The sequence below is a fragment of the Ranitomeya variabilis genome, chromosome 4 (assembly GCF_051348905.1).
Source record: "Ranitomeya variabilis isolate aRanVar5 chromosome 4, aRanVar5.hap1, whole genome shotgun sequence".
Classification (NCBI taxonomy): domain Eukaryota; kingdom Metazoa; phylum Chordata; class Amphibia; order Anura; family Dendrobatidae; genus Ranitomeya; species Ranitomeya variabilis.
In genome coordinates this window covers 150,459,645-150,471,776 of record NC_135235.1, presented here as the reverse complement: position 1 = coordinate 150,471,776, position 12,132 = coordinate 150,459,645, and positions in this window count along the sequence as shown.

Genomic DNA, 12,132 nt, shown 5'->3' with positions numbered 1-12,132 from the left:
TGGCAAAAGTAAACCACTAGCATGGGAACAACAAGGCTTGGCCCGTGCACAAGTCCCACAGGACTGCACAAAAGAACGCACATCATGTGACAAAGAAGGCCACCAAAAGGATCTACCAACCAGGTCTCTGGTACCAAAAATACCAGGATGGCCAGCCAACACAGAGCAATGAACCTCAGAAATCACTCTACCAGTTCATCTATCAGGAACAAACAGTTTCCCCACTGTACAGCGGTCAGGTTTGTCAGCCTGAAATTCCTGAAGAACCCGTCGTAAATCAGGAGAAATAGCAGAAAGGACCACCCTTTCTTTCAAAATGCCGACCGGTTCAAGGACCTCAGGAGAATCAGGCAAAAAACTCCTGGAGAGGGCATCAGCCTTAACATTCTTAGAACCCGGAAGATTCGAGACCACAAAATCGAAACAGGAAAAAAACAAGGACCATCGAGCCTGCCTAGGATTCAGCCGTCTGGCAGACTCGAGGTAAATCAGATTCTTATGATCGGTCAAGACCACAATACAATGCTTAGCTCCCTCAAGCCAATGTCGCCACTCCTCAAACGCCCACTTCATAGCCAACAACTCCCGATTGCCGACATCATAATTGCGTTCAGCAGGCGAAAACTTACGAGAAAAGAAGGCACACGGTTTCAACAAGGAACCTACAGAATCCCTCTGGGACAAAACGGCCCCTGCCCCAATCTCAGAAGCATCAACCTCAACCTGAAACGGAAGAGAAACATCTGGTTGACGCAACACAGGAGCAGAAGTAAATCGGCGCTTAAGCTCCTAAAAGGCAGAGACGGCCGCAGAGGACCAATTCGTCACATCAGCGCCTTTCTTCGTCAAATCGGTCAAGGGTTTAACAACACTGGAGAAGTTAGCAATGAAACGGGAATAAAAATTGGCAAAGCCCAAAAATTTCTGAAGGCTCTTCACGGATGTGGGTTGAATCCAATCATGAATGGCCTGAACTTTAACTGGATCCATCTCTATAGATGAGGGAGAAAAAATGAAGCCCAAAAAAGAAATCTTCGGAACTCCAAAGAGACACTTAGACCCCTTCACAAACAAAGCATTATCACGAAGGATTTGAAATACCATCCTGACCTGTTTCGCATGAGACTCCCAATCATCGGAAAAAAACAAAATGTCATCCAAATATACAATCATGAATTTATCAAGATAGGTCCGGAAGATATCGTGCATGAAGGACTGAAAAACAGAAGGAGCATTAGAGAGCCCAAATGGCATCACAAGGTATTCAAAATGACCTTCGGGCATATTAAACGAAGTTTTCCATTCATCACCCTGCTTAATACGAACAAGATTATATGCCCCCCGAAGGTCAATCTTCGTAAACCAACTAGCCCCCTTAATCCTAGCAAACAAATCGGAAAGCAAAGGCAAGGGGTATTGATACTTGACCGTGATCTTATTCAAGAGGCGATAATCAATACAGGGTCTCAGGGAACCATCCTTCTTAGCAACAAAAAAAAATCCCGCTCCCAACGGTGAAGAAGATGGCCGAATATGCCCTTTCTCCAAAGACTCCTTAACATAACTCCGCATGACGGTATGTTCAGGCACAGATAGATTGAAAAGTCGACCCTTAGGAAACTTACAGCCTGGAATCAAGTCAATCGCACAATTGCATTCCCTATGCGGTGGAAGGGCACTGGACTTGGTCTCATCGAATACATCTTGAAAATCAGACAGAAACTCAGGAATTTCAGAAGAGGAAGAAGAGGAGATTGACATCAAAGGGACGTCATAATGAACCCCCTGACAACCGCAACTAATCACAGACATAGACTTCCAATCCAACACAGGATTATGTACCTGCAACCACGGAAAACCCAGCACGATAGCATCATGCAAATTATGCAACACCAGAAGTTGACACTCTTCCTGATGGGGTGGCGCCATGCGCATGGTCACCTGTGTCCAAAACTGAGGCTTATTTTTAGCCAAGGGTGTAGCATCAATGCCCCTTAAAGGAATAGGGTTCTGCAAAGACTGCAAAGAAAAACCGTAACGCCTGGCAAAGTTAAAGTCCATTAAGTTCAGAGCGGCACCTGAATCCACAAACGCCATGACAGAAACTGACGATAATGAGCAGATCAAGGACAGATAAAAGAAATTTCGGTTGTACAGTATTGATGGTAAATGAACTAGCGATCCTCTTTGTACGTTTAGGACAGAGCGAAATGACATGAGAAGCATCACCACAATAAAAACACAACCTATTTTGACGTCTGAATCCTTGCTGTTCCATTTTAGACAGAATCCTATCACACTGCATTGGCTCAGGCATCTGCTCTGAGGACAATGCCACAGCGCGCACAGATCTGCGCTCCAGCAAGCGCCGATCAATCTGAATGGCCAGAGACATAGAATCACTCAGATCGACAGGCGTGGGGAACCCCACCATAACATCTTTAACGGATTCAGAAAGACCCTTTCTGAAAATTGCCGCCAAAGCATAATCATTCCAATTAGTCAACACAGACCATTTTCTAAATTTCTGGCAGTACAATTCTGCCGCTTCCTGACCCTGAGACAGGGCCAACAAGGTCTTCTCTGCTTGATCCACAGAATTTGGTTCATCATATAATAATCCTAGAGCCTGAAAAAAAGCGTCAAAATTAAGCAAGGCCGGATTCCCCGATTCCAGGGAAAATGCCCAATCCTGAGGATCGCCACGCAGCAGGGAGATGACAATTTTAACCTGCTGAATGGAATCACCAGAGGATCGAGGTTTTAGAGCAAAAAACAGTTTACAGTTGTTTTTAAAACTCAGGAATCTTAGGTTCTATAACCGGAGTCTGAACAATATAATCTGAAATACCCTGTATCCTAGCAGCAAGCTGATCCACACGAGAAGCCAATCCCTGAACATCCATGCTAGCAAAAAACTCCTCAGCCACGCAGAGGTAAAGAGGGAAGGAAAGACAAAGCAGACAAAAAAAAATGGCTCAAAAGCTTCCTTCCCTTCTTCTGAGATGCATTTAACTCATAGGTGGCCAGTTGTACTGTTATGATCCGGTGGCCTTGGAGCAGCATGAGACGTACTCTGGAGAAGGTGGTACCTGTACTGACTGCAAACCCTGAACTTAACACCGCAACTAGAAGTAGCCGTGGGATGTACCTAACAATCCTAGACACCTCGACACAGCCGGAGGACTAAATACCCCTATAGATAGAAAAGGGAATACTATTTTGCTCAGAGAAAATCCCCAAAGGATAGACAGCCCCCCACAAATATTGACTGTGAGAGGAGAGGAAAAAACATACGCAGACTGAAAACAGGATTTAGCAAAGGAGGCCACTCTAGCTAAATAGAAAGGATATGACAAAATACTATGCGGTCAGTATTGAAACACTAGAAAATATCCACAACAGAAAATACAAAAACTCCACATCTAACTAAAGATATGGAGGGTATATCTGCATCTCCAGAGATTCCAGCTTGGCTGAATAAATCCTTACACAGACTAATCTGGACAAGAAAAAACATTGAAAAGCACAGAACTGTAAGGCCCACAGAATGTGGACTGCAGAAACAAAAGCCAGAACTTATCTTTGCTGAGTTGGGTAGCAGAGCAGGAGAAACCAGACAGAGATGTGAATCCTCCAAGAACAAAGGACAACTGGCAAGGATTGAAGGATACTGCAAACCTAAATATCCAGCAAGCCAGCATTAAGCAGGGACACCTGAGCAGAATTACAATCCAGGGACAACTGCATTACCAGCAGCAACCACCGGAGGGAACCCAAGAGCAGAATTCACAACACCCATCCCACGTAGTATGTAGCACAGCCCACATAGTTTATAATAGCCCACATAGTGTATAACAAAGCCACATAGTATATTGCACAGCCCACGTAGTATATTGCACAGCCACGTAGTATATTGCACAGCCACGTAGTATATTGCACAGCCCACATAGTATATTGCACAGCCTATGTAGTATATTGCACAGCCACGTAGTACATTGCACAGCTCACGCAGTATATAGCACAGCCCATGCAGTATATAGCACAGCGCACATAGTATATAACAGCCCATGTAGTGTATAACACAGCCACATAGTATATAGCACAGCCCTCGTAGTATATAGCACAGCTACGTAGTATATTGCACAACCCACGTAGTATATAGCAATGTAGGCATCATATCCCTGTTAAAAACTAGAATTAAAAAAAAAACTAGTTATATACTCACCTTCCGTTGGCCCCCGAATCCAGCAAAGCGTTTACCAATGCTCCTCGCGCACTCCGGTCCCAAGAGTGCATTGCGATCTCGCAAGATGATGACGTAGCAGTCTCACGAGCCCGCTACGTCATCATCTCACGAGATCGCATTGCATGGAGCGGTCACCGGATCGTCGCGAGGAGCGGTAAAGGCCTGTTCTGGATCCGAGGGGCCGACGGACGGTGAGTATATAATTATTTTTTGTTTTTTTAATTATTTTTAACATTAGATCTTTTTACTATTGATGCTGCATAGGCAGCATCAATAGTAAAAAGTTGGTCACACAGGGTTAATAGCAGCGTTAATGGAGTGCGTTACACCGCGGCATAACGCGGTTCGTTAATGCTGCCATTAACCCTGTGTGAGCGCTGACTGGAGGGGAGTATCGAGTGGGCACTGACTGCGGGTCATAAGGAGCACTCATTTTGCCGCCGGACTGTGCCCGTCGCTGATTGTCGTGGCTGTTTTGCCGTAACCATTCAGCGACTTGGGATTTCCGTTATAGACAGAGAGACAGACAGAAAGACGGAAGTGACCCTTAGACAATTATATAGTAGATAGCTGTATGTCATCTCCTCCTGTATATAACATACACCTGTATGTCATCTCCCATGTATATAGTATATACCTGTATGTCATGTCCGCTGTATATAATATATACCTGTATGTCATTTCCTCCTGTATTTAGTATACACCTGTGTGTCATCTCCTCCTGTATATATTATATACCTGTATGTCATCTCCTCCTGCACATAGTATAAGCCTGCATGTCATCTCCTCCTGTATATAGTATATACCTGTATGTCATCTCCTCCTGTAAATAGTATATACCTGTATGTCATCTCCTCCTGTATATAGTATACACCTGTGCGTCATCTCCTCCTGTGTATAGTGTATACCTGTATGTCATCTCCTCCTGTAAATAGTATATACCTGTATGTCATCTCCTTCAGTAAATAGTATACACCTGTGTGTCATCTTCTCCTGTATATAGTATATACCTGTATGTCATCTCCTTCTGTAAATAGCATATACTTGTATGTCATCTCCTCCTGTATATAGTATACACCTGTGTGTCATCTCCTCCTGTATATAGTATATACCTGTATGTCATCTCCTCCTGTATATAGTATATACCTGTGTGTCATCTTCTCCTGTGTATAGTGTATACCTGTATATCATCACCTCCTGCATATGGTATATACCTGTATGTCATCTCCTCCTGTATATAATATATACGCGTATGTCATATCCTCCTGTATATAGTATATACCTGTATGTCATCTCCCCCTGTGTATAGTACATCCTGCTCTACAGTTTGTGTGTCGTCTTGAAGGTATACCGATGCCATTTTGTTTTTTTAACACAATATTAACTCCTTAATGACTGTCGATACGATTTTTAATGGCAGCAGTTAAGGGGCCTTATTCCTCCTGCACCTCACGCTCCTCCTTTATATACAGCATTTTTTTGCAGCACAGCTTTTCTCCTTTATAGTCGCCTCCTCCGGCAGCATCTCACACTCCTCTTCCATATACAATTGGAAACACTTGATACCCAGAGAAATTTAAATAATTGCAATAAAGAGTATCGTATACACAGCCTACTTTTTCTGCAGCACCTCATTTTTCTCCTTGGGACCTTGTTTAGACGTTATTTGGTCATTATTTTTACCTCAGTATTTGTAAGCTAAAACTTAAAACAATCCGAAGAATAGTTTATTAGAAAGATGTCACCACTTCTGTATTTTTCTACCACCCATGGTTTTGGCTTATAAATACTAGGTAAAATACTGACCAAATACTGAACGTGTGAATGTGGCCTTATACACAGCGTCCAACCGCAGCGCCTCTCTCTTCTCTATGTACATCCTCATACTGCAGCAGCACCTCCCTTCTCTCATTTTTCCCCTGATATCTGTCATTTTCCCCTCACATCTCTATCCATGAGGCTCCTTTTTTTCCCTTGATGCCATTTCTCACAGGAGAAACTCCATTCTAGACACGATGGAGCTAGATGTGGCCTGTGCCTGCTTTGTGGAGTGGGAGTGGCTTGATACATACACACACATACGTAAACTCAGCTTTATATATATAGATTTGCATTTTGCAGTGAGAAATAAGTATTTAATCTCCTACCAACCGTTACGAGTTCTAGCTCCTACAGACCAGTTAGACGCTCCTAATCAACTCGTTACCTGCATTAAAAACACCTGTCTTACCTTTATAAAAGACTCTTGTCCACAGATTCAATTGATCAGTCAGACTCTACAACATGGGTAAGACCAAAGAGCATTATAAGGATGTCTGGGACAAGATCATAGACCTCCAAAAAGCCGGAATGGGCTACAAAACCATACATAAGATGCTGAGTGAGGTAGGCCTGAAATGCCCAAATTTGTATCCCACACATAGCTCAGGCATCTGACAGAGAAACCACAATATGTGGCCTGTTTTTTTTTTACCCCAAAATACTGTTTAGAACTAGGTTAACAGACAACAAATACAGTGGAATGGAGGCCTGAAATGCCCAAATTTGTAGCCCAGAGATAGATCAAGCGTCTGACAGAGGTACCACAATGTTCAATATGCGAAAAAGCAAAAAAAAGGGGGGGCTCTGGATTGCTTTGGCATAAAATAATCAGGATTAAGATGCTAAGAAAATTCTTCCTAGCCACTGATACCTGGGGCTAGGTTTATATGTAATAGGCAGCAGCAGACAGCAATGCAGTAATGAAATTGACCCTCTTGATGTATGCAATGATATCTATATAACCACATACAGTGCCTCATGCCTTGCTCTGATTTGTATAGAGCCACATACTGTATAGTCCCCTGCCTACCTAGCACTGCAATCTATATACTATGCAATTAGTCCTTAGAATAACTGTTGGTTTAGCTGGATTTCTGTCAAATCTGATGGTATACCCACACTTACTGATAAACCCCCAAATCTAACCCTATCTCAGCAGCACCTGTCCCTACACTGTCTGAATCAGGAGCTGAATGCGACGAGCAGGGTGGCGCCAGGTCTCTTATAGACCTGATGACGCTGTGCGGCCAGCCAATCACTGTAGTGCCACAACCAAGATGGCTACGGCATTACAGTGTGTGGCAGACAATCCCTGCATGTTGACTGGCTCTGTAAAGAGCGCCAATCATCCAGGACAGGGACCCAAGCTCTCGCCTAGCAAACCAAGAAATGCTCGGTGCTCGCCGAGTACCGCAAGTACAGAGATGCTCAGGTGAGTAACCAGCTTTACCGGGTATGCTCGCTCATCACTATCTATATAACATTGGCTAGATGCTTAAAACAATTTCAAACTTAGATCTCCCCGTTTGTATTCGGTTAGTTACATAACATTTTTTAGTGTGGATGTGGCCTGCATAATCTAGAAGATTGTCCGTGCCGTTGGAACGCCTTCTTTCCTACAGTTGCTGCTGGTAAGGTGCAAGTTTGCTGGAGAAATATGGCCAACATGTCATTACATGAACTGATCAGTAAAAGGGCCACGACGACTGGGGGAATGGGAATGTACAACAGGATCAATAACAGGACGGCTATGGGAAGTACGAGATTCTGGATCCAGCCTATAACTATTACTCATCTACCCAACACCAATTACCAGAGAGCATTTAATGCTCATCAGAAGATAGGTGTAACAGACCCGTGTCTCAAGCTAGGTATAATCAAAAAAAGGTAATTACGGCACTCCTGTGAATGGTACCAAAGTAGGATCTTATCCCATGTCAGTCTTGTAAAAAACTTGGCACTTAGGTAGATGTTGTGAGCAGGTAATTCTATTATGTTCAGGCAATTTAAAAACACAAAGAAACATTTTGGTCCTATAAAGACCTTAGTCAGTCAGACAGATTGCAGTGTGCACACAGTTACATACACAAAAAGTAGCCGCACTCAAGTCTTGATTTCAAATGTAGAGAGTTTTCTTTGTTTTTATTCAAGTGCACAGGCACCCCCAAATAATTTTACAGAAAAATCAAGTGATTGTGGACAATAAGGTAACGTTTCGACCTGGCACGGTCTTTTTCAAAACCTCACTTAAGTAAGAAGAGTGGTTTAGGAAGAAGGGAAATAGGAAGAGAGTCCCCAAGGACAGCTCAAGGTAGACTTCAGGAGTAAGGTGTCCGTCTCATTGGTGGTGCCAGGTCGAAATGTTCCCTTATTGTCCGCAATCACTTGCTTTTTCTGTAAAATTATTTGATAGTGCCTGTGCACTTGAATAAAAACAAATCTCTACATTTGAAATCAAGACTTGAGTGCGGCTACTTTTTGTGTATTTGATGTTGAATGTTCAGCCAGCACCTTCTTCATTGAACTCTACAGTGTGCCCATTATATTCTCTTCTGCACACAGTTACAGGCAGAAATGAACGCTCAGGATATGCAACACATGCTGTAGCAGTAGATGGCTTATAAAAGATACCCATCAGAAATTGGATGTCAAAGATGAGCATAATCTAGAACACAGACTCCAAACAATTTCAAAGTGAGATGTCCCCTACTGTATGACATTAGTAACAGAAGAATTTTTTTCGGCTTGTCGATTAAAAACCGTCCTCTAGTGTTAAGGTCGTGACCAACCCGTTTTAGGTTTTAAATGCATACAAATTCTACATACATTTGTTTATTGCATCAAGACTTTTTGACTTTTTCAGGAACTTATTTTTAAACAAAATACAATAAAATATAACTATTTTACTAAATTGTAAAATGCTCTTATTAAAATTATAACATTTGTGTTGTTGGGGTCAATTTTGACCCAGGTCTAATATAACAGTAAAAAAACAATAATAAGTCCCAAAGCTGAACTCAAAAACACAATATAAACCAACAGCCCACAGCCAGCTCTACCTCCAACAACTTGAGTTAGGGACATGTCCAGGCGTGTATGGCCAAATCAGCTTAGAGTTGGTACTTTGCAGAGTATACGTCTCCAGTTTACACATGCAACAATGAGGAGAAGATTAAATGTAAGCCAAATTCTGGATTATATCTTAGATGATAATGAATCAGAGGACACACAGCAGCAAACTGATACAGATGAACAGGTTTCTGAGGAGGAAGATGATGTGGAGTATCAACCGGAAGACACAGACAGTTCTGATTAGTCTGATGAGGAGGTCACTGGTGCTGAAGCTGCTCCCGCTGAAAGATTCAAATCCAAAAGTGGCAAGATCAGTTGGAGCTCAGTACCTCCAGATGTACATGGCAGGGCAGATGCTGCAAATGTCATAAAAATGACCCCTGAGATCACAAGGTTTGCTGTAACAAGAGTAAGTGACATCAAGACATGTTTTGATCTGTTTATGCCATTGTCAATAAAAAAAGTCATTATTGCTATGACAAACCTTGAAGGAAAAAAAGTCCACGGCGACATGTGGAATGACCTTCATGATGATGTCCTGGATGCCTACATTGGTGTTCTTCTCCTTGCTGGAGTGTACAAATCCTGCAGTGAGGCCACTGATAGTCTCTGGGACGCATCGACAGGCAGGAATATTTTCCGGGCAACAATGTCACTTCAAAAGTTTCAAATGATATCAAGAGTCCTCAGATTTGACAACAGAGACACCAGAACAATCTGACAAACTTGCTCCCATCAGGGATGTTTGGGAGAAATGGGTGCAGCTCCTTCCACTGATGTTCAACCCAGGGCCAGAGGTGACAGTAGACGAACGTTTTCTCCCTTTCCGCGGAAAATGCCAATTCCGGAAATACATGCCAAGTAAGCCAGGCAAATACGGCATAAAAATCTGGGCAGCCTCTGATGCAAAAACTAGCTATGCATGGAATCTACAGATTTACACAGGCAAGTCTGCAAGCGGCATCCCCCCCAAAAAAACAAGGAAAACGTGTAGTCCTCGATATGACTACTGGACTGCAGGGTCACAACATTACTTGTAACAATTTTTTTACCAGCTATGACCTTGGACAAGAACTTCTCAGGAGGAAATTTACCATGGTGGGCACAGTGAAAAAAACCAAACCTGAGCTGCCCGCTGAATTGTTGCAGATGAAGGACAGGGCTCCACTTTCCTCAAAGTTTGTTTTTACAGACACCACCACTACTGTTTCATACTGCCCAAAAAAACGACGGAATGTGGTACTGATGTCCACACTTCACAAAGATGCAGCTCTGTCATCAGGAAGTGATAAAAAGCCCAGAATCATCCTGGACTATAACAAAAACAAAGGAGGAGTGGACAACCTGGACAAGCTGACTGCCACCTACACTTGCCAGCGAATGACTAGGAGATGGCCAATGGTTGTATTTTACAACATCCTCGATGTGTCAGCATGCAATTCATTTGTGTTGTGGACCCACATTCACCAAGGATGGAATTCAAAGAAAAAAAACAAGCTGAGGATGTTTCTTGAGGAACTAGGAAGATCCCTTGTCAAGGCGCACATTGACCAAAGGGAACGAGTGCCCCGAGACCCAGCCGCTTCAGCCTTGGTCCGACAACTCCAAAGCTCAACAAGTGCTTCGTCCACACCCACAGCAACACAAAGAGCATCATTACCAGCATCCTCCTCAACCAGGCCTGCCTCAACATCAACCACAACAGCCACAACCCCAGTGAGACCACCTGATTCTAAAAGAAAGAGGTGTCAGGTCTGCCCTAGCAATAAGGACAGAAAGACAAACACATCATGCTTCGCCTGCAAAAAATACCTCTGCAAAGAACACACAAAAAGTGTCACTTTTTGCCACACATGCATCTACAGTTAGGTCCATATATATTTGGACAGAGACAACATTTTTATAATTTTGGTTATAGACATTACCACAATGAATTTTAAACAAAGCAATTCAGATGCAGTTGAAGTTCAGACTTTCAGCTTTCATTTGAGAGTATCCACATTAAAATTGGATGAAGGGTTTAGGAGTTTCAGCTCCTTAACATGTGCCACCCTGTTTTTAAAGGGACCAAAAGTAATTGGACAATTGACTCCAAGGCTATTTCATGGACAGGTGTGGGCAATCCCTTTGTTATATCATTCTCAATTAAGCAGATAAAAGGCGTGGAGTTGATTTGAGGCGGGGTGCTTGCATTTGGAAGATTTTGCTGTGAAGTAAACATGCGGTCAAAGGAGCTCTCATGCAGGTGAAACAAGCCATCCTTAAGCTGTAAAAACAGAAAAAACCCATCCGAGAAATTGCTACAATATTAGGAGTGGCAAAATCTACAGTTTGGTACATCCTGAGAAAGAAAGAAAGCACTGGTGAACTCATCAATGCAAAAAGACCTGGGCGCCCACGGAAGACAACAGTGGTGGATGATCACAGAATAATCTCCATGGTGAAGAGAAACCCCTTCACAACAGCCAACCAAGTGACCAACACTCTCCAGTAGGGTTGAGCGAAACGGGTCGTTCATTTTCAAAAGTCGCCGACTTTTGGCTAAGTCGGCGTCTCATGAAACCCGATCCGACCCCTGTGCTTGTCGGCCATGCGGTACGCGACTTTCGCGCCAAAGTCGCATTTCAATGACGCGAAAAGCACCATTTCTCAGCCAATGAAGGTGAACGCAGAGTGTGGGCAGCGTGATGACATAGGTCCTGGTCCCCACCATCTTAGAGAAGGGCATTGCAGTGATTGGCTTGCTGTCTGCGGCGTCACAGGGGCTATAAAGGGGCGTTCCCGCCGACCGCCATCTCACTGCTGCTGATCTGAGCTTAGGGAGAGGTTGTTGCCGCTTCGTCAGAAGCAGGGAGAGCGTTAGGCAGGGTCCACTAACCACCAAACCGCTTGTGCTGTAGCGATTTCCACTGTCCAATACCACCTTCGGTGTGCAGGGACAGTGGAAGCTAAATTTTTTTTTTTCTCTCAGCGCTGTAGCTCATTGGGCT